Source organism: Lissotriton vulgaris, chromosome 1_1, assembly GCF_964263255.1.
Source record: "Lissotriton vulgaris chromosome 1_1, aLisVul1.2, whole genome shotgun sequence".
NCBI classification, from domain to species: Eukaryota; Metazoa; Chordata; class Amphibia; order Caudata; family Salamandridae; genus Lissotriton; species Lissotriton vulgaris.
In genome coordinates, this window is record NC_141685.1 from 230,233,525 (window position 1) to 230,260,451 (window position 26,927).

General features: G+C 38.3%; 5 non-coding genes across 5 annotated transcripts; all 5 read left to right on the forward strand.

The window, feature by feature from the left end:
• The first annotated feature begins 7,761 nt into the window (after positions 1-7,761).
• TRNAD-GUC (transfer RNA aspartic acid (anticodon GUC)) lies at positions 7,762-7,833 on the forward strand. Its single transcript has one exon. It is a non-coding gene; the product is annotated as a tRNA-Asp (tRNA).
• Positions 7,834-8,460: 627 nt separating this feature from the next.
• Positions 8,461-8,532, forward strand: TRNAD-GUC (transfer RNA aspartic acid (anticodon GUC)). Its single transcript has one exon. It is a non-coding gene; the product is annotated as a tRNA-Asp (tRNA).
• A 632-nt stretch (positions 8,533-9,164) lies between these two features.
• TRNAD-GUC (transfer RNA aspartic acid (anticodon GUC)) lies at positions 9,165-9,236 on the forward strand. Its single transcript has one exon. It is a non-coding gene; the product is annotated as a tRNA-Asp (tRNA).
• Positions 9,237-9,861: 625 nt separating this feature from the next.
• TRNAD-GUC (transfer RNA aspartic acid (anticodon GUC)) lies at positions 9,862-9,933 on the forward strand. Its single transcript has one exon. It is a non-coding gene; the product is annotated as a tRNA-Asp (tRNA).
• Positions 9,934-10,560: 627 nt separating this feature from the next.
• Positions 10,561-10,632, forward strand: TRNAD-GUC (transfer RNA aspartic acid (anticodon GUC)). Its single transcript has one exon. It is a non-coding gene; the product is annotated as a tRNA-Asp (tRNA).
• The last annotated feature ends 16,295 nt before the right edge of the window (positions 10,633-26,927 follow it).

A 26,927-nucleotide genomic window follows, 5' to 3' on the forward strand; every position in this document is an offset into this window, starting at 1 on the left:
ATATGTGGGAGGACATTTCCCATGAAAAGAGCCTCAGCAAGAAGTTGTACAGTTTCAGTCTGAAGATGTTGTCGCATCGAGAAATCGGAGCTTACGAATGTTCTGATCGATTGTCTTCAGCAAGTCTCTATGCCAAATCCAGGAGTCTCGTTTGGGCGAGTCTTGGTCTTGCTGCAACGCGAAATCGAGTTCTAAAACCTGTTCGGGAAATTGAGTATTTGGCAGAAAAGGAACCAAACAGTACCGACATTTTGAAGACCAACATGTTGGATACATATTATCCAAATCGAAGCAGTCACCTTGAGAATGTTTGTCTATATGAGGTTCTCCAAAATTATATATTCAAGAGGAACATCAAAGAAGATATTGAGAAAGGAGTGTATGCTGTAATTGGAAGTGAGGGATGCCTGGTCAAGCAAAGAAAATGCCAATTAGTAAACCATCGAAAATTAAGTGGCGAATCTCCAGAAAAAAAGGAGTTTTTCTATTTAGCACTTTTGCAACTTTTCAAGCCTTGGCGTGCAGAAGAGGAACTGCTTGGAGATTTCCTCTGTTACGAAGACTCTTTCAATGCAGCCAAGGAGTCCATAGAATGTCCTGCTTTTTCTAAATATCAAGAAATGCTAACTTTGGAAATTGAGCAGGAAGCAACGATTGCAGCCGAGATTGCCAGAGACAGTTCTCAGGACAGTCAGAGTTCTGTTTCATTGAGTCAAGATCCACTTGGAGGACCTATTATCGAAAATGAAGCTGCCACTGCTATGAATGAAGTAGAAAGAGCCATGGCACATGCTCAGGAGGATTCAGTTAACTTACAAGACTTGGAAAAACAACTCAACGTTGAGCAGAGGAAAATATATGATGAAGTTACCAAGGAAATTGAGCACGGATTAAGTCATGAGAAGAAAGAGTGCTCGTGTACGTCGTTGAAGCCTGTCCGACTGTACGTGAGTGGAGAAGCGGGAACTGGAAAAAGTTTCCTCATTAAAGCAATCTCTTGTTATTTGCAGGAAAGGACTGAGTCATCGCTGTCTTGTGTTGTCACCGCTCCTACTGGACTGGCAGCACATAATATTAAAGGTATTACTTTGCATCGTCTATTGATGCTGCCGGTGGAGCATGACAACAAATTACAATACAACAAGTTATCTGGAGATGCTTGCTGTGAAGTTTCAAGAGTTTTGAGGAAAATGAAACTACTTATCATTGACGAAGTAAGCATGGTTTCCAATGTCATGCTTGCCTTTGTGCATTTGAGAATGCAAGAAGTACTTAAAACTGAATATGATGTCTTATTTGGTGGGAAACACATTATTGTTTTCGGAGATCTTCTACAGCTGACACCAGTAAAAGGTCAACCTGTGTTCAAAATACTCACGCATGAAGATACCAGGAAGTGCCTAGGGAGCATTGGCAACGTCAATATATGGTTAAACTTCAATTATGCAGAACTGCATCAAAATATGCGTCAGGCAAAGGATGAAGATTATAAGAATATTCTACAAGATATTAGAATTGGAAAAGTGACCGAGCATGGGAAAGAAGCTTTAAATGCACGGTTACTGTCAAATTTGTATCCCAAACAAGATATTGTGCCTGAGAATATTTTTCAGAAAATTACTGAGAAGAAATCCGGGATATGTCTCATGCCAACTCTTGCAGAATGTGCCATCTTCAACAACAAAATGTTGAATTTAGAAAAGCAAGAGATTGTGAAACTTGAAGCTATCGACAAATTAGAGCATATGGGATCAACAATTATTTTGTCAGACAATTTGAAATCAAAATTGGATTCATTAGAGAAGACTATATCTAAAACAGCGGGTTTTGAAAAGACTTTGAATGTGTGTTTAAATTGCCGAATTATTTTGAGAAGGAATTTACATGTAGAAAGAGGTCTGGTAAATGGATCAATGGGTAATGTTGTTGATTTTGAGAAATACAGAAATAGAGATGGAATAGAATTTTTAAAAATTAAATTTGATGGCATTGAGGAAGTACAGCAAATTGGTCGTTGTTCTGCTAGGTTTTTGCTTGTTAAAGATTTATATGTTCGCCGTGAACAGTGTCCTGTTTGCTTGGCATATGCGGTGACAATCCATAAATCGCAAGGTTTAAGTGTAGACTGTGCATTGGTGAATATTGGCAGTTCTGTGTTCAAGGAGGGTATGGCATATGTGGCATTGTCACGAGTTAGAACTTTATCGGGATTGTACTTGATTGACTGTGATGTCACAAACATTTGTGCGGATCTAGATTGTGTTAAGGAATACAATAGGTTAAGAAGAGAGTATGCGCCACATTTGCCTCAATATCCTTTGTTTGAGAAACGTGTGGTAGGCCGCAAACGTAGAAATAGCAGTAATAGTAGGGAGGTTGTTGCAAAAAGACTAAAAGTCAATGAACCGAAAATTGTTAGCAGAAAGAAAGTGGATTCTGTTGAAGATGTTGTCGGTTTTCAATTTGAAAACAGTTCTGGTGTCAACTGCTATGCAAATGTAGTGGTTAATGTTCTCTTTTCACTAGAGAGTTTAAAAGAACAGATTCTGTTGAATTCTGAACAAATTTTATGCTGTTTGTTGAATTCTGTTTTCGAGAAATGTAGCACTGATCGAACAAAAGTAGAAAGTGTGTCTGAAGTTCGTTATCTGTTAGATGAATGTTCAGGTCAAACAGACTTCTCTGAAAATAATCAGCAAGATTGTCAGGAGTTTTTAATGTATATGCTTGATATATTGCAAGTTGAGGGTGTAGATGTAGATCACCTGTTTGGGCTTTCTTATCAATGGCAGCATGACTGCGAGAACTGTATGGTATCAAGTACTACTAGTGTAGACTCAGAAAGATTTATATATTTAACTTTGCCAGACAGTAAATCAGTCTCCTTTAATAAGCTAGTAAATGCAGCGGATCACAACATGGAGTGTAGCCAATGTAAATGTGATATGATGTCAACATTATTTATACGTAGATATGGCCAGTATGTAATTTTAATGATGCAACGATGTAGGCCTGATGGAACAAAATTGTCAACTTTAATAAAAAATGTTGTGGCTTCTCAGCTGTCAATATCAGGGAGGACTTTTGTTACTGTAGCAATTATCTATCACGATGGTCCATCAACAACATCAGGACATTATACAGCTTACTTAAAGTCTGGAAACGGCTGGTCATTCTGTAATGATTCTGTTGTAACGTTCAAAAAAAAATTGCCGTTTGACCTTAAAAATTCTTACCTGGTGTTTTTAAAACCAAAATTTTAAGTAGAGGGAATGTAAGTCTGCAATGCTGTCTCGATTAAAAATTCAACTATATAAACCTAATGCAAGTAAGTCTGCTTCATAGTAAGCAGTATCAGTGTCATAGGAAAAGGAGAACATGAGTGACAAAGAAGAGTAAGATATTAGTAGTCCAGGATTGTGAAAATAATCTCAAATATTTTATTTTTGACAGTTGCGAAAATAGAAAATGTCGGGATTTGATTGGAAGAATTACAAGATTTGCGAATCGCGGCAACATGATTTGGCCTAGTGGAAACATGTGATATAATGAGAGAAGTTTTTTTTCTATGTAACATATTTCACGTATCGATGGAGGTTTTCTTTCAGAAAGTGGCGGGCTGAAAATATTTAAAGCACAACAGAGTGGATGCTGTTTATAGGAGATCCTTCGACGTCATTGAAAGTAAGTTAATTTTAAGAAGTTTTGAAATCAGATTTCTTAGGTTGTATGGGTTTTTTAAACACAGTCATTTTGATTGTGTTTTTTTTCCCCGCTGTTACATGATGAATACCTTCAAGTCACTGATTTAAGTGAAATTTGATACATTCTGAGAACAGCAAAAATAAACCATTTAACATGTATAATTAATGTTATGCTTTTTGTCCTTATGATATACATTTAGAAATGTGTGGTACATATGGGTAAGGTGAGTTCTGTAAATATCAATTTTAATGCTTAGAGTGCTGTACTTCTGGGTAGTGTTTTTTTTTTTTTTTAAAAAAGAGGCCTCACCTCAAAGAAAGCTCTTGAAAGCACACATCTTATTTGCATCCTAAAACAATCATTTACAATGTTAGACACAATTTTATTATGGCTTTACATCTTTTTTGCGCTGCTATTGCATCACTATTGTGAGACATTAGCAGTGCAAGAAAAACATCATGTTCCAAAATAGGCCTCAGTTCAGCAATATCAAGATACAGTTTCTTTCGAATATATATCTTTAGGATTGTGTAGGGGACGTAGAGAAGCAGAGACTTCTGTAAATGTCAAAGTTGTTGAAAAACTGTTTGTTTTTGAACCTTTTCCCTTGTCTTTTCTAATTTTTAAATACATGTTTTAATATTTTTTGAAATGTTTGTTCTTTGTTTTACAGATTGAAAGTATGAAAAAATATTTAAAAAAGGTAACAAGAATTATAAGGTAAATGTTTTCCACTCTTTTTACCCGCAATGCACTGCTGATGATGTCATTGACACTATCTCTCATTTACTCTCTCTAGCTGTCTTTCTTTTTACATTATTCTCTGTTTACTTCCCTTATACTAACTCTTCTTTTTTTAAAAAAAATATTTTTTTAGTTCGCTTAAAGTTCGCGAACCGGTCAGCGAACTTGTAGCGAACCAAAAGAAATAGAGCTTGCCAGAGTGATAAACATTCTAGCAATTTTGTTTGAAAGGGGAGGTAGTTCTGAAAAGAACTGTTTTTTTTTGTTTTTGTTGTTTTATATTTTTTTTTTATTTTTTGAACATTTTTTGATTTTTTTGTATTTTTAGAACTGTTTTATGTTTTTTTTGTGTTTTTTATGGAGGGGAGACAACAAAAAACAGGCTTTCAAAACGGCTCAACTGGAGCAAAAAAAAGAAAATTACTTTTTGGGTGCATTAGGGCATTTATGATTTTCATATGCAATGTTCATGAGGTTGACACTCATGTTGCCATATGACAGCATAGCACCACAGTAAATACAAGACAACTTCATGTGCTGGAAGTTAGGTTGGATGTTTGGCACAGTCTCTTGTGCCTCTCTTCCCGTCAAAGACAATGTGGATGTAGATCTTGCCACAGGAGTTGCCGTCGGATTGTCTTCAAGATCCCTCAACTCAGCCCGGCTGTAGTTCAAGGGATGCCACCTGCTCATGTGACGATGCATTGTATAGTTCCCCATACTGTACTTCTTTTCTGTGCCTCTCGACAATCTGTAGTCACAGATGAGGCAGGTGGCATATTTTGCATTCACTTTCTTGGTTCCAGGAGGGATGGTGAAAAACTGCCAGATGAAACTGGTTTTTCGTTTAGAAACCCGGGGCAACTCATCAACAAATTGTTGTCCCTCTCTCTCCTCTTCTTCTTCTTCCTCATCTTCCTCCTCTCTGTTAGTCATAATTTGACTGGGTGGTCCTCTCTTCTTATGGGGAGGTGGAGGTGGTGGTGGGGGTGCACCAGCTGCAGCAAGAATGGAAGCCATTGTGGAACTTCTGAAAAATGGTCTTTCTCTCACCAAGATGAAAGTCAGAGTGAGGAAATAAGGAGGAGTTTACTTGATTTGGGGAAAACAAAAGTTCTGAGCCAATGAAAAGTGTTATTTTTAGGTCACATGACCTAGTCATACATCATTTGGAAACCAAAAGTGAAATGAACCAATGAGAAGTTTGATAAACAAGTCACATGACCTGTTCCGCTTACGTTACGCGGCGCGCGCCGCGTCCCAGATCGCTTCCGGTTCGCTGTCCGGAGCACTTCCGGGAGCGCTAACGCGACGCGTCATTAGACGCATTACGCGATAACGTGATACGTCGCGCTTCCGCGGCGCGTCACTGTTCCGCTAACGTAACGTTGACCGGTTCGCGTACTAGATCGCGGCATCAAGATGAGCTAACGGAAAGCTTCCCGGTTCGCGAACTAGAAGCGAAGAAAAAAATATTAAAAAAAAATTATCAATAAATATCTATATATATTTTGGGATTTAAAGAATAATACATTTTACAGCTACAGATGTTAGCTTTTAAAAAACCAATGAAATTCACTGAAAAAACCATAGGTTATAGACCATATATAGTTAGAAATTTGCATTTAAAAAACCATTGATATTCAATGAAAAAACCATAGGTTATAGACCATATATAGTTAGGAATTTGCATTTACAAAACCTTATTTTACTCGCATAAAACCATTGAAATTCCATATATAGTTAGTTGCGCTAACTATATATCGCGCACCCGCAATCCACTGCTGATGATGTCACATATTACATCATTCATGACATGGTCAGTGACATCACTGATGACATCACTGATGACATCTCAAATGACATCACTGATGACATCACTGATGACAACATCCAGTGACTGTATGTTTCTGTAAAGTTAAAATATGTCTTACATATTGAAGAATGAGTGGATGTATAAGTGTCTGGATGAAGGATTTAGTAGGTGCATGACTGACTGTATGAGTGAGTGATTAAATGTGTCTCACTGAGTGCATGGGTTAGTGACTAAACTGTCTTAATTTGTGCATCATTATGTCTGTTGTTCTGTAAACTGTTGCATGTGTTGATAAGTAGCTATATGAGTAACTATATGGGTTATTGATTGGTTGCCCAAGTATTTGTATGGGAGACTGAGTGTGTGTGTGGGTGGCTGGGAGGTGTATGACTCTGTGCATAGATGTGTGAGCAGTTGATTCACTAGATGTATGGTTTCAAAAGTGCATGTGGAAACAGCTGTATGGGCGGTTGACTGTGTGCATGAGTGTATTGGTGAGTGAATGGATATCTCAGTGCTACATGTCAAAGTAAGTACATATGTAAAACACAGTACATGTGAGAGTTGACATATATAAATAACTGTGCATAAGAGCCAGTGAATGTGTGAGTGGCTGTATGGATCATTGTGAACTTGTATCAGGGATTGTATAAGAGAGTAAATATGTGTTAGTATATGTTTGAATAAGTAAAGTTTGTATAACTGTATAGTTGAGGAAATGGAGGTGTGATTGATTATTTGCCTGACTGACTAGGTGTGTGAGTAACTCCATGGATGAGTGACAGTCTGTGAGTGTCTGTGTACACTGATTGTATCTAAGGTTATATTAGAGTCTGAAGAGGTTCATCGTATTATCACATGAATGATATCATCAGTGATGTGATCAGTAATGTCAAATGAGATGTCATCAGTGATGTCATCAGTGATGTCATTTGAGATGTCATCAGTGATGTCATTTGAGATGTCATCAGTGATGTCATCAGTGATGTCACTGACCATGTCATGAATGATGTAATATGTGACATCATCAGCAGTGGATTGCGGGTGCGCGATATATAGTTAGCGCAACTAACTATATATGGAATTTCAATGGTTTTATGCGAGTAAAATAAGGTTTTGTAAATGCAAATTCCTAACTATATATGGTCTATAACCTATGGTTTTTTCATTGAATATCAATGGTTTTTTAAATGCAAATTTCTAACTATATATGGTCTATAACCTATGGTTTTTTCAGTGAATATATATATATATATATATATTGATGAATAGAAAGATAGCTAGATAGACAGATCGATAGATATTTATTTCAATGAAATAATTTCTTCATAAAACTGATTGTTTTTGGCTAGGAATTTCTGTATTGTAATAATTTAGGAAAAAAGATTACTTGTCCTAACCAAAAGCAGCAATTCTGCCTATTACAATACTGAGAATTGATCGAGGGCATGCCTTAACCCCAGGGAGGTGAGCACTGTTTAACTGAAGCCAATAAGTCCTCGTTAGTATAGTGGTCAGTATCCCCGCCTGTCACGCGGGAGACCGGGGTTCAATTCCCCGACGGGGAGGCGATTCCTTTTATTCACACAATTAAATAAAATGATGTACTTTCTAACATTGTAAAATATATCTGTCATTATCCTTGCCTATTCCGATTGAGAAAAAAGGTTGAATTCACTGATGGCCAAAATGCTTACTGATGTGTTAACTGAAATTCAGAATATGCTCTGAATATTTCAGCATGCACAGGCGTACCATCAAAACCAATTTACATCTACAATCTGTTGGAAAATGAGATGAAGCAGTGGTGAATCCTAGGCTGCTGTTCCACTCGATTGGCACGATTTACAAGTAGAATGACTGCTTTTGGTTAGTAGTGACCCCTGGTGGCTAATAGTTATAAGCTGCAAATGGTAAAGTGAGCTGATTATATATATATATATATATATAAATATATATATTGATGAATAGAAAGATAGCTAGATAGACAGATCGATAGATATTTATTTCAATGAAATAATTTCTTCATGAAACTAATTGTTTTTGGCTAGGAATTTCTGTATTGTAATAATTTAGGAAAAAAGATTACTTGTCCTAACCAAAAGCAGCAATTCTGCCTATTACAATACTGAGAATTGATCGAGGGCATGCCTTAACCCCAGGGAGGTGAGCACTGTTTAACTGAAGCCAATAAGTCCTCGTTAGTATAGTGGTCAGTATCCCCGCCTGTCACGCGGGAGACCGGGGTTCAATTCCCCGACGGGGAGGCGATTCCTTTTATTCACACAATTAAATAAAATGATGTACTTTCTAACATTGTAAAATATATCTGTCATTATCCTTGCCTATTCCGATTGAGAAAAAAGGTTGAATTCACTGATGGCCAAAATGCTTACTGATGTGTTAACTGAAATTCAGAATATGCTCTGAATATTTCAGCATGCACAGGCGTACCATCAAAACCAATTTACGTCTACAATCTGTTGGAAAATGAGATGAAGCAGTGGTGAATCCTAGGCTGCTGTTCCACTCGATTGGCACGATTTACAAGTAGAATGACTGCTTTTGGTTAGTAGTGACCCCTGGTGGCTAATAGTTATAAGCTGCAAATGGTAAAGTGAGCTGATTATATATATATATATATATATATATAAATATATATATTGATGAATAGAAAGATAGCTAGATAGAAAGATCGATAGATATTTATTTCAATGAATATAATTTCTTCATAAAACTGATTGTTTTTGGCTAGGAATTTCTGTATTGTAATAATTTAGGAAAAAAGATTACTTGTCCTAACCAAAAGCAGCAATTCTGCCTATTACAATACTGAGAATTGATCGAGGGCATGCCTTAACCCCAGGGAGGTGAGCACTGTTTAACTGAAGCCAATAAGTCCTCGTTAGTATAGTGGTCAGTATCCCCGCCTGTCACGCGGGAGACCGGGGTTCAATTCCCCGACGGGGAGGCGATTCCTTTTATTCACACAATTAAATAAAATGATGTACTTTCTAACATTGTAAAATATATCTGTCATTATCCTTGCCTATTCCGATTGAGAAAAAAGGTTGAATTCACTGATGGCCAAAATGCTTACTGATGTGTTAACTGAAATTCAGAATATGCTCTGAATATTTCAGCATGCACAGGCGTACCATCAAAACCAATTTACGTCTACAATCTGTTGGAAAATGAGATGAAGCAGTGGTGAATCCTAGGCTGCTGTTCCACTCGATTGGCACGATTTACAAGTAGAATGACTGCTTTTGGTTAGTAGTGACCCCTGGTGGCTAATAGTTATAAGCTGCAAATGGTAAAGTGAGCTGATTATATATATATATATATATAAATATATATATTGATGAATAGAAAGATAGCTAGATAGACAGATCGATAGATATTTATTTCAATGAAATAATTTCTTCATAAAACTAATTGTTTTTGGCTAGGAATTTCTGTATTGTAATAATTTAGGAAAAAAGATTACTTGTCCTAACCAAAAGCAGCAATTCTGCCTATTACAATACTGAGAATTGATCGAGGGCATGCCTTAACCCCAGGGAGGTGAACACTGTTTAACTGAAGCCAATAAGTCCTCGTTAGTATAGTGGTCAGTATCCCCGCCTGTCACGCGGGAGACCGGGGTTCAATTCCCCGACGGGGAGGCGATTCCTTTTATTCACACAATTAAATAAAATGATGTACTTTCTAACATTGTAAAATATATCTGTCATTATCCTTGCCTATTCCGATTGAGAAAAAAGGTTGAATTCACTGATGGCCAAAATGCTTACTGATGTGTTAACTGAAATTCAGAATATGCTCTGAATATTTCAGCATGCACAGGCGTACCATCAAAACCAATTTACGTCTACAATCTGTTGGAAAATGAGATGAAGCAGTGGTGAATCCTAGGCTGCTGTTCCACTCGATTGGCACGATTTACAAGTAGAATGACTGCTTTTGGTTAGTAGTGACCCCTGGTGGCTAATAGTTATAAGCTGCAAATGGTAAAGTGAGCTGATTATATATATATATATATATACAAATATATATATTGATGAATAGAAAGATAGCTAGATAGACAGATCGATAGATATTTATTTCAATGAAATAATTTCTTCATAAAACTAATTGTTTTTGGCTAGGAATTTCTGTATTGTAATAATTTAGGAAAAAAGATTACTTGTCCTAACCAAAAGCAGCAATTCTGCCTATTACAATACTGAGAATTGATCGAGGGCATGCCTTAACCCCAGGGAGGTGAGCACTGTTTAACTGAAGCCAATAAGTCCTCGTTAGTATAGTGGTCAGTATCCCCGCCTGTCACGCGGGAGACCGGGGTTCAATTCCCCGACGGGGAGGCGATTCCTTTTATTCACACAATTAAATAAAATGATGTACTTTCTAACATTGTAAAATATATCTGTCATTATCCTTGCCTATTCCGATTGAGAAAAAAGGTTGAATTCACTGATGGCCAAAATGCTTACTGATGTGTTAACTGAAATTCAGAATATGCTCTGAATATTTCAGCATGCACAGGCGTACCATCAAAACCAATTTACGTCTACAATCTGTTGGAAAATGAGATGAAGCAGTGGTGAATCCTAGGCTGCTGTTCCACTCGATTGGCACGATTTACAAGTAGAATGACTGCTTTTGGTTAGTAGTGACCCCTGGTGGCTAATAGTTATAAGCTGCAAATGGTAAAGTGAGCTGATTATATATATATATATATATATACAAATATATATATTGATGAATAGAAAGATAGCTAGATAGAAAGATCGATAGATATTTATTTCAATGAATATAATTTCTTCATAAAACTGATTGTTTTTGGCTAGGAATTTCTGTATTGTAATAATTTAGGAAAAAAGATTACTTGTCCTAACCAAAAGCAGCAATTCTGCCTATTACAATACTGAGAATTGATCGAGGGCATGCCTTAACCCCAGGGAGGTGAGCACTGTTTAACTGAAGCCAATAAGTCCTCGTTAGTATAGTGGTCAGTATCCCCGCCTGTCAGGCTAGAGACCGGCGTTCAATTCCCCGACGGGGAGGTGATACCTTTTATTCACACAATTAAATAAAATGATGTACTTTCTAACATTGTAAAATATATCTGTCATTATCCTTGCCTATTCCGATTGAGAAAAAAGGTTGAATTCACTGATGGCCAAAATGCTTACTGATGTGTTAACTGAAATTCAGAATATGATCTGAATATTTCAGCATGCACAGGCGTACCATCAAAACCAATTTACGTCTACAATCTGTTGGAAAATGAGATGAAGCAGTCGTGAATCCTAGGCTGCTGTTCCACTCGATTGGCACGATTTACAAGGAGAATGACTGCTTTTGGTTAGTAGTGACCCGTGGTGGCTAATAGTTTTAAGCTGTAAATGGTAAAGTGAGCTGATTATATATATATATATATATATATATATATATATATATATATATATATATATATATATATATATATATATATATATATATATAAATATATATATTGATGAATAGAAAGATAGCTAGATAGAAAGATCGATAGATATTTATTTCAATGAATATAATTTCTTCATAAAACTGATTGTTTTTGGCTTGGAATTTCTGTATTGTAATAATTTAGGAAAAAAGATTACTTGTCCTAACCAAAAGCAGCAATTCTGCCTATTACAATACTGAGAATTGATCGAGGGCATGCCTTAACCCCAGGGAGGTGAGCACTGTTTAACTGAAGCCAATAAGTCCTCGTTAGTATAGTGGTCAGTATCCCCGCCTGTCACGCCAGAGACCGGGGTTCAATTCCCCGACGGGGAGGCGATTCCTTTTATTCACACAATTAAATAAAATGATGTACTTTCTAACATTGTAAAATATATCTGTCATTATCCTTGCCTATTCCGATTGAGAAAAAAGGTTGAATTCACTGATGGCCAAAATGCTTACTGATGTGTTAACTGAAATTCAGAATATGCTCTGAATATTTCAGCATGCACAGGCGTACCATCACAACCAATTTACGTCTACAATCTGTTGGAAAATGAGATGAAGCAGTGGTGAATCCTAGGCTGCTGTTCCACTCGATTGGCACGATTTATTATTATTTTTATTATTATAGGAGCTTATAGAGCGCCTGGTGACGTCTCTCGACGTGTCCCCGCACTGTGGAGAAGAGTGTTGCTTGTATGGAGCAGAGCATCAGACAGTTTAAGTGGTGAAAAGATATGTTTTTAGATGTTTCCTAAAGAATGTTTCACTTTTTTCCTGTCTGATATTCATAGGAAGGGTATTCCATTCCTTGGCTGCGAGAATGCGAAAGGATCTACCTCCAAGTCTGGCTTTTTTTGGGCGCATGATCTTAAGCAAACCTGTTCCCTTCGAGCGAAGGGATCTGGAAGGTTCATAGGGTGAGGCTAAGTCAAGCAGATAGGAGGGGGCTCTGTGGTGAACAATTCTGTGGCACCAGAGAAGGGCCTTGAATATTATTCTCTTTTTTATGGGCAACCAATGTAGAGCATCCAAGGAAGGTTTGGAAGGAGCTCTTCGCGGAAGTCGTAGCACAAGGCGTGCTGCTGAATTTTGTAGGACCTGTAACTTCCTGACGTTTTTTTCTGAGGTTCCCAAAAGAAGCACATTCCCATAGTCAATTCGGGATGTGATGAGGGCCTGCGTCATGGTACGCCTGGAACTCAGGGGAAGAAGATCCAGGGTGCGACGGAGTGTCTTCATCACTCCGAAGCATTTTCCAACTATTTTTTGACATGACTGTCAAATGAAAGTTTGGTGTCAATCCAGACGCCCAAGTTCTTGGCCTCCTGACTGGGGGTGGGTAATGATCCCAGACATGAGGGCCACCAATCCTTGGTCCAGTTGGTGTTGTTCCCACCTATGACGAGTACCTCTGTTTTTGTTCCGTTTAATTTGAGGCAATGCTCGTTCATCCATGTAGCCACCTTGCACATACATGAGTTGAAGTTATCTGCCTCAGAGGAGGGGGATTGAGACAGGGAGATCAAGAGTTGAGTGTCGTCGGCGTAAGAGACAAGCTCTACGCCGAACGATTGGATCACCTCTGCCAAAGGGGACATATATAAATTGAACAGGGTGGGACTCAGGGTCGAGCCCTGAGGTACCCCCTGTTCTAAGATCAAGCTTTCAGAGAGATAGGTCCCTCTTTGGACCTGAAAGCTTCTGTTTGTTAAAAAAGCCTTCAGCCAGCATAGAGCCTTTTTAGTGACTCCCGCTCTGTTTAGACACTGTAGCAGTATGGAGTGAGCTACAGTGTCAAACGCGGCACTGAGGTCCAGCATGATCAAAGCCATAGTTTTGCCTTTATCAGCTCCCTCCCGCAGAGTTTCAATAGCTCTTAAGAGAGCCGTCTCTGTGGAGTAACCTGTTCTGAAACCCGATTGAGATGGGTGGAAGATATTTTGGGTTTCGAGATGGGTCATTAGTTGGACGTTGACCACTTTCTCGGCCAACTTGGCAAGGTAGGGGAGTAGGGAAATTGGGCGAAGATTCTCCAGTATGTCCTGACTTAAATTTGGTTTTTTCTTAATGGGAAACACTATGGCTTGTTTCCAGTCAGCAGGGAGGGTGGCTGTGGAGAAAGATGTTTCCAACATACGTCTAAAGTGTGGCTCCAGGACCGGGAGGCTAGCATTTAATATTTTCGGAGGTGCAGGGTCACGGGGTGATCCAGATTTAATCCCCTTACACATTTTTTCCAAGATTCCAGTTGGAGGTACAGAGAAGGCACATAGATGGAGAGACGTGTTGATGTGATCTACATTCTCTGAAAAATCAATGCCAGATTTTATATTGCCAGAAAAATTAGCGTAAATGTTGGTGATTTTGTCAGAAAAGTATTTTGCAATTTTATTACAGGTATCCACTGAGTCTTTCTGAGAGGTAGGGTTGGACTCGACTGTGGAGATTTCTTTATAGATTTGAAATAGCTCTTTAGAGGAATTCTCCGCTTCCACAATGCGTGTGTTATAATAGGAGGCTTTGGACGCTCGCACCAGTTTATAGTAGTTTTTTTGAGCTGTTTTATATCTAATTTTTGTTTCTGGACAGAAATTTACACGCCAATCTCTTTCGAGTTTCTTGCATGCTGTTTTAGCAATCTGGAGCTCTTGATTATACCAAGGGGCAGTTTTTTTTTACAAGTAGAATGACTGCTTTTGGTTAGTAGTGACCCCTGGTGGCTAATAGTTATAAGCTGCAAATGGTAAAGTGAGCTGATTATATATATATATATATATAAATATATATATTGATGAATAGAAAGATAGCTAGATAGAAAGATCGATAGATATTTATTTCAATGAATATAATTTCTTCATAAAACTGATTGTTTTTGGCTAGGAATTTCTGTATTGTAATAATGTAGGAAAAAAGATTACTTGTCCTAACCAAAAGCAGCAATTCTGCCTATTACAATACTGAGAATTGATCGAGGGCATGCCTTAACCCCAGGGAGGTGAGCACTGTTTAACTGAAGCCAATAAGTCCTCGTTAGTATAGTGGTCAGTATCCCTGCCTGTCACGCCAGAGACCGGGGTTCAATTCCCCGACGGGGAGGCGATTCCTTTTATTCACACAATTAAATAAAATGATGTACTTTCTAACATTGTAAAATATATCTGTCATTATCCTTGCCTATTCCGATTGAGAAAAAAGGTTGAATTCACTGATGGCCAAAATGCTTACTGATGTGTTAACTGAAATTCAGAATATGATCTGAATATTTCAGCATGCACAGGCGTACCATCAAAACCAATTTACGTCTACAATCTGTTGGAAAATGAGATGAAGCAGTCGTGAATCCTAGGCTGCTGTTCCACTCGATTGGCACGATTTACAAGGAGAATGACTGCTTTTGGTTAGTAGTGACCCGTGGTGGCTAATAGTTTTAAGCTGTAAATGGTAAAGTGAGCTGATTATATATATATATATATATATATATATAAATATATATATTGATGAATAGAAAGATAGCTAGATAGAAAGATCGATAGATATTTATTTCAATGAATATAATTTCTTCATAAAACTGATTGTTTTTGGCTAGGAATTTCTGTATTGTAATAATTTAGGAAAAAAGATTACTTGTCCTAACCAAAAGCAGCAATTCTGCCTATTACAATACTGAGAATTGATCGAGGGCATGCCTTAACCCCAGGGAGGTGAGCACTGTTTAACTTAAGCCAATAAGTCCTCGTTAGTATAGTGGTCAATATCCCCGCCTGTCACGCCAGAGACCGGGGTTCAATTCCCCGACGGGGAGGCGATTCCTTTTATTCACACAATTAAATAAAATGATGTACTTTCTAACATTGTAAAATATATCTGTCATTATCCTTGCCTATTCCGATTGAGAAAAAAGGTTGAATTCACTGATGGCCAAAATGCTTACTGATGTGTTAACTGAAATTCAGAATATGATCTGAATATTTCAGCTTGCACAGGCGTACCATCAAAACCAATTTACGTCTACAATCTGTTGGAAAATGAGATGAAGCAGTCATGAATCCTAGGCTGCTGTTCCACTCGATTGGCACGATTTACAAGTAGAATGACTGCTTTTGGTTAGTAGTGACCCCTGGTGGCTAATAGTTATAAGCTGCAAATGGTAAAGTGAGCTGATTATATATATATATATATACAAATATATATATTGATGAATAGAAAGATAGCTAGATAGAAAGATCGATAGATATTTATTTCAATGAATATAATTTCTTCATAAAACTGATTGTTTTTGGCTAGGAATTTCTGTATTGTAATAATTTAGGAAAAAAGATTACTTGTCCTAACCAAAAGCAGCAATTCTGCCTATTACAATACTGAGAATTGATCGAGGGCATGCCTTAACCCCAGGGAGGTGAGCACTGTTTAACTGAAGCCAATAAGTCCTCGTTAGTATAGTGGTCAGTATCCCCGCCTGTCAGGCCAGAGACCGGGGTTCAATTCCCCGACGGGGAGGTGATACCTTTTATTCACACAATTAAATAAAATGATGTACTTTCTAACATTGTAAAATATATCTGTCATTATCCTTGCCTATTCCGATTGAGAAAAAAGGTTGAATTCACTGATGGCCAAAATGCTTACTGATGTGTTAACTGAAATTCAGAATATGATCTGAATATTTCAGCATGCACAGGCGTACCATCAAAACCAATTTACGTCTACAATCTGTTGGAAAATGAGATGAAGCAGTCGTGAATCCTAGGCTGCTGTTCCACTCGATTGGCACGATTTACAAGGAGAATGACTGCTTTTGGTTAGTAGTGACCCGTGGTGGCTAATAGTTTTAAGCTGTAAATGGTAAAGTGAGCTGATTATATATATATATATATATATATATATATATATATATATATATATATATATATATATATATATATATATATATATATATATATATATATATATATATATATATAAATATATATATTGATGAATAGAAAGATAGCTAGATAGAAAGATCGATAGATATTTATTTCAATGAATATAATTTCTTCATAAAACTGATTGTTTTTGGCTTGGAATTTCTGTATTGTAATAATTTAGGAAAAAAGATTACTTGTCCTAACCAAAAGCAGCAATTCTGCCTATTACAATACTGAGAATTGATCGAGGGCATGCCTTAACCCCAGGGAGGTGAGCACTGTTTAACTGAAGCCAATAAGTCCTCGTTAGTATAGTGGTCAGTATCCCCGCCTGTCACGCCAGAGACCGGGGTTCAATTCCCCGACGGGGAGGCGATTCCTTTTATTCACACAATTAAATAAAATGATGTACTTTCTAACATTGTAAAATATATCTGTCATTATCCTTGCCTATTCCGATTGAGAAAAAAGGTTGAATTCACTGATGGCCAAAATGCTTACTGATGTGTTAACTGAAATTCAGAATATGCTCTGAATATTTCAGCATGCACAGGCGTACCATCACAACCAATTTACGTCTACAATCTGTTGGAAAATGAGATGAAGCAGTGGTGAATCCTAGGCTGCTGTTCCACTCGATTGGCACGATTTATTATTATTTTTATTATTATAGGAGCTTATAGAGCGCCTGGTGACGTCTCTCGACGTGTCCCCGCACTGTGGAGAAGAGTGTTGCTTGTATGGAGCAGAGCATCAGACAGTTTAAGTGGTGAAAAGATATGTTTTTAGATGTTTCCTAAAGAATGTTTCACTTTTTTCCTGTCTGATATTCATAGGAAGGGTATTCCATTCCTTGGCTGCGAGAATGCGAAAGGATCTACCTCCAAGTCTGGCTTTTTTTGGGCGCATGATCTTAAGCAAACCTGTTCCCTTCGAGCGAAGGGATCTGGAAGGTTCATAGGGTGAGGCTAAGTCAAGCAGATAGGAGGGGGCTCTGTGGTGAACAATTCTGTGGCACCAGAGAAGGGCCTTGAATATTATTCTCTTTTTTATGGGCAACCAATGTAGAGCATCCAAGGAAGGTTTGGAAGGAGCTCTTCGCGGAAGTCGTAGCACAAGGCGTGCTGCTGAATTTTGTAGGACCTGTAACTTCCTGACGTTTTTTTCTGAGGTTCCCAAAAGAAGCACATTCCCATAGTCAATTCGGGATGTGATGAGGGCCTGCGTCATGGTACGCCTGGAACTCAGGGGAAGAAGATCCAGGGTGCGACGGAGTGTCTTCATCACTCCGAAGCATTTTCCAACTATTTTTTGACATGACTGTCAAATGAAAGTTTGGTGTCAATCCAGACGCCCAAGTTCTTGGCCTCCTGACTGGGGGTGGGTAATGATCCCAGACATGAGGGCCACCAATCCTTGGTCCAGTTGGTGTTGTTCCCACCTATGACGAGTACCTCTGTTTTTGTTCCGTTTAATTTGAGGCAATGCTCGTTCATCCATGTAGCCACCTTGCACATACATGAGTTGAAGTTATCTGCCTCAGAGGAGGGGGATTGAGACAGGGAGATCAAGAGTTGAGTGTCGTCGGCGTAAGAGACAAGCTCTACGCCGAACGATTGGATCACCTCTGCCAAAGGGGACATATATAAATTGAACAGGGTGGGACTCAGGGTCGAGCCCTGAGGTACCCCCTGTTCTAAGATCAAGCTTTCAGAGAGATAGGTCCCTCTTTGGACCTGAAAGCTTCTGTTTGTTAAAAAAGCCTTCAGCCAGCATAGAGCCTTTTTAGTGACTCCCGCTCTGTTTAGACACTGTAGCAGTATGGAGTGAGCTACAGTGTCAAACGCGGCACTGAGGTCCAGCATGATCAAAGCCATAGTTTTGCCTTTATCAGCTCCCTCCCGCAGAGTTTCAATAGCTCTTAAGAGAGCCGTCTCTGTGGAGTAACCTGTTCTGAAACCCGATTGAGATGGGTGGAAGATATTTTGGGTTTCGAGATGGGTCATTAGTTGGACGTTGACCACTTTCTCGGCCAACTTGGCAAGGTAGGGGAGTAGGGAAATTGGGCGAAGATTCTCCAGTATGTCCTGACTTAAATTTGGTTTTTTCTTAATGGGAAACACTATGGCTTGTTTCCAGTCAGCAGGGAGGGTGGCTGTGGAGAAAGATGTTTCCAACATACGTCTAAAGTGTGGCTCCAGGACCGGGAGGCTAGCATTTAATATTTTCGGAGGTGCAGGGTCACGGGGTGATCCAGATTTAATCCCCTTACACATTTTTTCCAAGATTCCAGTTGGAGGTACAGAGAAGGCACATAGATGGAGAGACGTGTTGATGTGATCTACATTCTCTGAAAAATCAATGCCAGATTTTATATTGCCAGAAAAATTAGCGTAAATGTTGGTGATTTTGTCAGAAAAGTATTTTGCAATTTTATTACAGGTATCCACTGAGTCTTTCTGAGAGGTAGGGTTGGACTCGACTGTGGAGATTTCTTTATAGATTTGAAATAGCTCTTTAGAGGAATTCTCCGCTTCCACAATGCGTGTGTTATAATAGGAGGCTTTGGACGCTCGCACCAGTTTATAGTAGTTTTTTTGAGCTGTTTTATATCTAATTTTTGTTTCTGGACAGAAATTTACACGCCAATCTCTTTCGAGTTTCTTGCATGCTGTTTTAGCAATCTGGAGCTCTTGATTATACCAAGGGGCAGTTTTTTTTTACAAGTAGAATGACTGCTTTTGGTTAGTAGTGACCCCTGGTGGCTAATAGTTATAAGCTGCAAATGGTAAAGTGAGCTGATTATATATATATATATATATAAATATATATATTGATGAATAGAAAGATAGCTAGATAGAAAGATCGATAGATATTTATTTCAATGAATATAATTTCTTCATAAAACTGATTGTTTTTGGCTAGGAATTTCTGTATTGTAATAATGTAGGAAAAAAGATTACTTGTCCTAACCAAAAGCAGCAATTCTGCCTATTACAATACTGAGAATTGATCGAGGGCATGCCTTAACCCCAGGGAGGTGAGCACTGTTTAACTGAAGCCAATAAGTCCTCGTTAGTATAGTGGTCAGTATCCCTGCCTGTCACGCCAGAGACCGGGGTTCAATTCCCCGACGGGGAGGCGATTCCTTTTATTCACACAATTAAATAAAATGATGTACTTTCTAACATTGTAAAATATATCTGTCATTATCCTTGCCTATTCCGATTGAGAAAAAAGGTTGAATTCACTGATGGCCAAAATGCTTACTGATGTGTTAACTGAAATTCAGAATATGATCTGAATATTTCAGCATGCACAGGCGTACCATCAAAACCAATTTACGTCTACAATCTGTTGGAAAATGAGATGAAGCAGTCGTGAATCCTAGGCTGCTGTTCCACTCGATTGGCACGATTTACAAGGAGAATGACTGCTTTTGGTTAGTAGTGACCCGTGGTGGCTAATAGTTTTAAGCTGTAAATGGTAAAGTGAGCTGATTATATATATATATATATATATATATAAATATATATATTGATGAATAGAAAGATAGCTAGATAGAAAGATCGATAGATATTTATTTCAATGAATATAATTTCTTCATAAAACTGATTGTTTTTGGCTAGGAATTTCTGTATTGTAATAATTTAGGAAAAAAGATTACTTGTCCTAACCAAAAGCAGCAATTCTGCCTATTACAATACTGAGAATTGATCGAGGGCATGCCTTAACCCCAGGGAGGTGAGCACTGTTTAACTTAAGCCAATAAGTCCTCGTTAGTATAGTGGTCAATATCCCCGCCTGTCACGCCAGAGACCGGGGTTCAATTCCCCGACGGGGAGGCGATTCCTTTTATTCACACAATTAAATAAAATGATGTACTTTCTAACATTGTAAAATATATCTGTCATTATCCTTGCCTATTCCGATTGAGAAAAAAGGTTGAATTCACTGATGGCCAAAATGCTTACTGATGTGTTAACTGAAATTCAGAATATGATCTGAATATTTCAGCTTGCACAGGCGTACCATCAAAACCAATTTACGTCTACAATCTGTTGGAAAATGAGATGAAGCAGTCATGAATCCTAGGCTGCTGTTCCACTCGATTGGCACGATTTACAAGTAGAATGACTGCTTTTGGTTAGTAGTGACCCCTGGTGGCTAATAGTTATAAGCTGCAAATGGTAAAGTGAGCTGATTATATATATATATATATACAAATATATATATTGATGAATAGAAAGATAGCTAGATAGAAAGATCGATAGATATTTATTTCAATGAATATAATTTCTTCATAAAACTGATTGTTTTTGGCTAGGAATTTCTGTATTGTAATAATTTAGGAAAAAAGATTACTTGTCCTAACCAAAAGCAGCAATTCTGCCTATTACAATACTGAGAATTGATCGAGGGCATGCCTTAACCCCAGGGAGGTGAGCACTGTTTAACTGAAGCCAATAAGTCCTCGTTAGTATAGTGGTCAGTATCCCCGCCTGTCAGGCCAGAGACCGGGGTTCAATTCCCCGACGGGGAGGTGATACCTTTTATTCACACAATTAAATAAAATGATGTACTTTCTAACATTGTAAAATATATCTGTCATTATCCTTGCCTATTCCGATTGAGAAAAAAGGTTGAATTCACTGATGGCCAAAATGCTTACTGATGTGTTAACTGAAATTCAGAATATGATCTGAATATTTCAGCATGCACAGGCGTACCATCAAAACCAATTTACGTCTACAATCTGTTGGAAAATGAGATGAAGCAGTCGTGAATCCTAGGCTGCTGTTCCACTCGATTGGCACGATTTACAAGGAGAATGACTGCTTTTGGTTAGTAGTGACCCGTGGTGGCTAATAGTTTTAAGCTGTAAATGGTAAAGTGAGCTGATTATATATATATATATATATATATATATATATATATATATATATATATATATATATATATATATAAATATATATATTGATGAATAGAAAGATAGCTAGATAGAAAGATCGATAGATATTTATTTCAATGAATATAATTTCTTCATAAAACTGATTGTTTTTGGCTTGGAATTTCTGTATTGTAATAATTTAGGAAAAAAGATTACTTGTCCTAACCAAAAGCAGCAATTCTGCCTATTACAATACTGAGAATTGATCGAGGGCATGCCTTAACCCCAGGGAGGTGAGCACTGTTTAACTGAAGCCAATAAGTCCTCGTTAGTATAGTGGTCAGTATCCCCGCCTGTCACGCCAGAGACCGGGGTTCAATTCCCCGACGGGGAGGCGATTCCTTTTATTCACACAATTAAATAAAATGATGTACTTTCTAACATTGTAAAATATATCTGTCATTATCCTTGCCTATTCCGATTGAGAAAAAAGGTTGAATTCACTGATGGCCAAAATGCTTACTGATGTGTTAACTGAAATTCAGAATATGCTCTGAATATTTCAGCATGCACAGGCGTACCATCACAACCAATTTACGTCTACAATCTGTTGGAAAATGAGATGAAGCAGTGGTGAATCCTAGGCTGCTGTTCCACTCGATTGGCACGATTTATTATTATTTTTATTATTATAGGAGCTTATAGAGCGCCTGGTGACGTCTCTCGACGTGTCCCCGCACTGTGGAGAAGAGTGTTGCTTGTATGGAGCAGAGCATCAGACAGTTTAAGTGGTGAAAAGATATGTTTTTAGATGTTTCCTAAAGAATGTTTCACTTTTTTCCTGTCTGATATTCATAGGAAGGGTATTCCATTCCTTGGCTGCGAGAATGCGAAAGGATCTACCTCCAAGTCTGGCTTTTTTTGGGCGCATGATCTTAAGCAAACCTGTTCCCTTCGAGCGAAGGGATCTGGAAGGTTCATAGGGTGAGGCTAAGTCAAGCAGATAGGAGGGGGCTCTGTGGTGAACAATTCTGTGGCACCAGAGAAGGGCCTTGAATATTATTCTCTTTTTTATGGGCAACCAATGTAGAGCATCCAAGGAAGGTTTGGAAGGAGCTCTTCGCGGAAGTCGTAGCACAAGGCGTGCTGCTGAATTTTGTAGGACCTGTAACTTCCTGACGTTTTTTTCTGAGGTTCCCAAAAGAAGCACATTCCCATAGTCAATTCGGGATGTGATGAGGGCCTGCGTCATGGTACGCCTGGAACTCAGGGGAAGAAGATCCAGGGTGCGACGGAGTGTCTTCATCACTCCGAAGCATTTTCCAACTATTTTTTGACATGACTGTCAAATGAAAGTTTGGTGTCAATCCAGACGCCCAAGTTCTTGGCCTCCTGACTGGGGGTGGGTAATGATCCCAGACATGAGGGCCACCAATCCTTGGTCCAGTTGGTGTTGTTCCCACCTATGACGAGTACCTCTGTTTTTGTTCCGTTTAATTTGAGGCAATGCTCGTTCATCCATGTAGCCACCTTGCACATACATGAGTTGAAGTTATCTGCCTCAGAGGAGGGGGATTGAGACAGGGAGATCAAGAGTTGAGTGTCGTCGGCGTAAGAGACAAGCTCTACGCCGAACGATTGGATCACCTCTGCCAAAGGGGACATATATAAATTGAACAGGGTGGGACTCAGGGTCGAGCCCTGAGGTACCCCCTGTTCTAAGATCAAGCTTTCAGAGAGATAGGTCCCTCTTTGGACCTGAAAGCTTCTGTTTGTTAAAAAAGCCTTCAGCCAGCATAGAGCCTTTTTAGTGACTCCCGCTCTGTTTAGACACTGTAGCAGTATGGAGTGAGCTACAGTGTCAAACGCGGCACTGAGGTCCAGCATGATCAAAGCCATAGTTTTGCCTTTATCAGCTCCCTCCCGCAGAGTTTCAATAGCTCTTAAGAGAGCCGTCTCTGTGGAGTAACCTGTTCTGAAACCCGATTGAGATGGGTGGAAGATATTTTGGGTTTCGAGATGGGTCATTAGTTGGACGTTGACCACTTTCTCGGCCAACTTGGCAAGGTAGGGGAGTAGGGAAATTGGGCGAAGATTCTCCAGTATGTCCTGACTTAAATTTGGTTTTTTCTTAATGGGAAACACTATGGCTTGTTTCCAGTCAGCAGGGAGGGTGGCTGTGGAGAAAGATGTTTCCAACATACGTCTAAAGTGTGGCTCCAGGACCGGGAGGCTAGCATTTAATATTTTCGGAGGTGCAGGGTCACGGGGTGATCCAGATTTAATCCCCTTACACATTTTTTCCAAGATTCCAGTTGGAGGTACAGAGAAGGCACATAGATGGAGAGACGTGTTGATGTGATCTACATTCTCTGAAAAATCAATGCCAGATTTTATATTGCCAGAAAAATTAGCGTAAATGTTGGTGATTTTGTCAGAAAAGTATTTTGCAATTTTATTACAGGTATCCACTGAGTCTTTCTGAGAGGTAGGGTTGGACTCGACTGTGGAGATTTCTTTATAGATTTGAAATAGCTCTTTAGAGGAATTCTCCGCTTCCACAATGCGTGTGTTATAATAGGAGGCTTTGGACGCTCGCACCAGTTTATAGTAGTTTTTTTGAGCTGTTTTATATCTAATTTTTGTTTCTGGACAGAAATTTACACGCCAATCTCTTTCGAGTTTCTTGCATGCTGTTTTAGCAATCTGGAGCTCTTGATTATACCAAGGGGCAGTTTTTTTTTACAAGTAGAATGACTGCTTTTGGTTAGTAGTGACCCCTGGTGGCTAATAGTTATAAGCTGCAAATGGTAAAGTGAGCTGATTATATATATATATATATATAAATATATATATTGATGAATAGAAAGATAGCTAGATAGAAAGATCGATAGATATTTATTTCAATGAATATAATTTCTTCATAAAACTGATTGTTTTTGGCTAGGAATTTCTGTATTGTAATAATGTAGGAAAAAAGATTACTTGTCCTAACCAAAAGCAGCAATTCTGCCTATTACAATACTGAGAATTGATCGAGGGCATGCCTTAACCCCAGGGAGGTGAGCACTGTTTAACTGAAGCCAATAAGTCCTCGTTAGTATAGTGGTCAGTATCCCTGCCTGTCACGCCAGAGACCGGGGTTCAATTCCCCGACGGGGAGGCGATTCCTTTTATTCACACAATTAAATAAAATGATGTACTTTCTAACATTGTAAAATATATCTGTCATTATCCTTGCCTATTCCGATTGAGAAAAAAGGTTGAATTCACTGATGGCCAAAATGCTTACTGATGTGTTAACTGAAATTCAGAATATGATCTGAATATTTCAGCATGCACAGGCGTACCATCAAAACCAATTTACGTCTACAATCTGTTGGAAAATGAGATGAAGCAGTCGTGAATCCTAGGCTGCTGTTCCACTCGATTGGCACGATTTACAAGGAGAATGACTGCTTTTGGTTAGTAGTGACCCGTGGTGGCTAATAGTTTTAAGCTGTAAATGGTAAAGTGAGCTGATTATATATATATATATATATATATATAAATATATATATTGATGAATAGAAAGATAGCTAGATAGAAAGATCGATAGATATTTATTTCAATGAATATAATTTCTTCATAAAACTGATTGTTTTTGGCTAGGAATTTCTGTATTGTAATAATTTAGGAAAAAAGATTACTTGTCCTAACCAAAAGCAGCAATTCTGCCTATTACAATACTGAGAATTGATCGAGGGCATGCCTTAACCCCAGGGAGGTGAGCACTGTTTAACTTAAGCCAATAAGTCCTCGTTAGTATAGTGGTCAATATCCCCGCCTGTCACGCCAGAGACCGGGGTTCAATTCCCCGACGGGGAGGCGATTCCTTTTATTCACACAATTAAATAAAATGATGTACTTTCTAACATTGTAAAATATATCTGTCATTATCCTTGCCTATTCCGATTGAGAAAAAAGGTTGAATTCACTGATGGCCAAAATGCTTACTGATGTGTTAACTGAAATTCAGAATATGATCTGAATATTTCAGCTTGCACAGGCGTACCATCAAAACCAATTTACGTCTACAATCTGTTGGAAAATGAGATGAAGCAGTCATGAATCCTAGGCTGCTGTTCCACTCGATTGGCACGATTTACAAGTAGAATGACTGCTTTTGGTTAGTAGTGACCCCTGGTGGCTAATAGTTATAAGCTGCAAATGGTAAAGTGAGCTGATTATATATATATATATATACAAATATATATATTGATGAATAGAAAGATAGCTAGATAGAAAGATCGATAGATATTTATTTCAATGAATATAATTTCTTCATAAAACTGATTGTTTTTGGCTAGGAATTTCTGTATTGTAATAATTTAGGAAAAAAGATTACTTGTCCTAACCAAAAGCAGCAATTCTGCCTATTACAATACTGAGAATTGATCGAGGGCATGCCTTAACCCCAGGGAGGTGAGCACTGTTTAACTGAAGCCAATAAGTCCTCGTTAGTATAGTGGTCAGTATCCCCGCCTGTCAGGCCAGAGACCGGGGTTCAATTCCCCGACGGGGAGGTGATACCTTTTATTCACACAATTAAATAAAATGATGTACTTTCTAACATTGTAAAATATATCTGTCATTATCCTTGCCTATTCCGATTGAGAAAAAAGGTTGAATTCACTGATGGCCAAAATGCTTACTGATGTGTTAACTGAAATTCAGAATATGATCTGAATATTTCAGCATGCACAGGCGTACCATCAAAACCAATTTACGTCTACAATCTGTTGGAAAATGAGATGAAGCAGTCGTGAATCCTAGGCTGCTGTTCCACTCGATTGGCACGATTTACAAGGAGAATGACTGCTTTTGGTTAGTAGTGACCCGTGGTGGCTAATAGTTTTAAGCTGTAAATGGTAAAGTGAGCTGATTATATATATATATATATATATATATATATATATATATATATATATATATATATATATATATATAAATATATATATTGATGAATAGAAAGATAGCTAGATAGAAAGATCGATAGATATTTATTTCAATGAATATAATTTCTTCATAAAACTGATTGTTTTTGGCTTGGAATTTCTGTATTGTAATAATTTAGGAAAAAAGATTACTTGTCCTAACCAAAAGCAGCAATTCTGCCTATTACAATACTGAGAATTGATCGAGGGCATGCCTTAACCCCAGGGAGGTGAGCACTGTTTAACTGAAGCCAATAAGTCCTCGTTAGTATAGTGGTCAGTATCCCCGCCTGTCACGCCAGAGACCGGGGTTCAATTCCCCGACGGGGAGGCGATTCCTTTTATTCACACAATTAAATAAAATGATGTACTTTCTAACATTG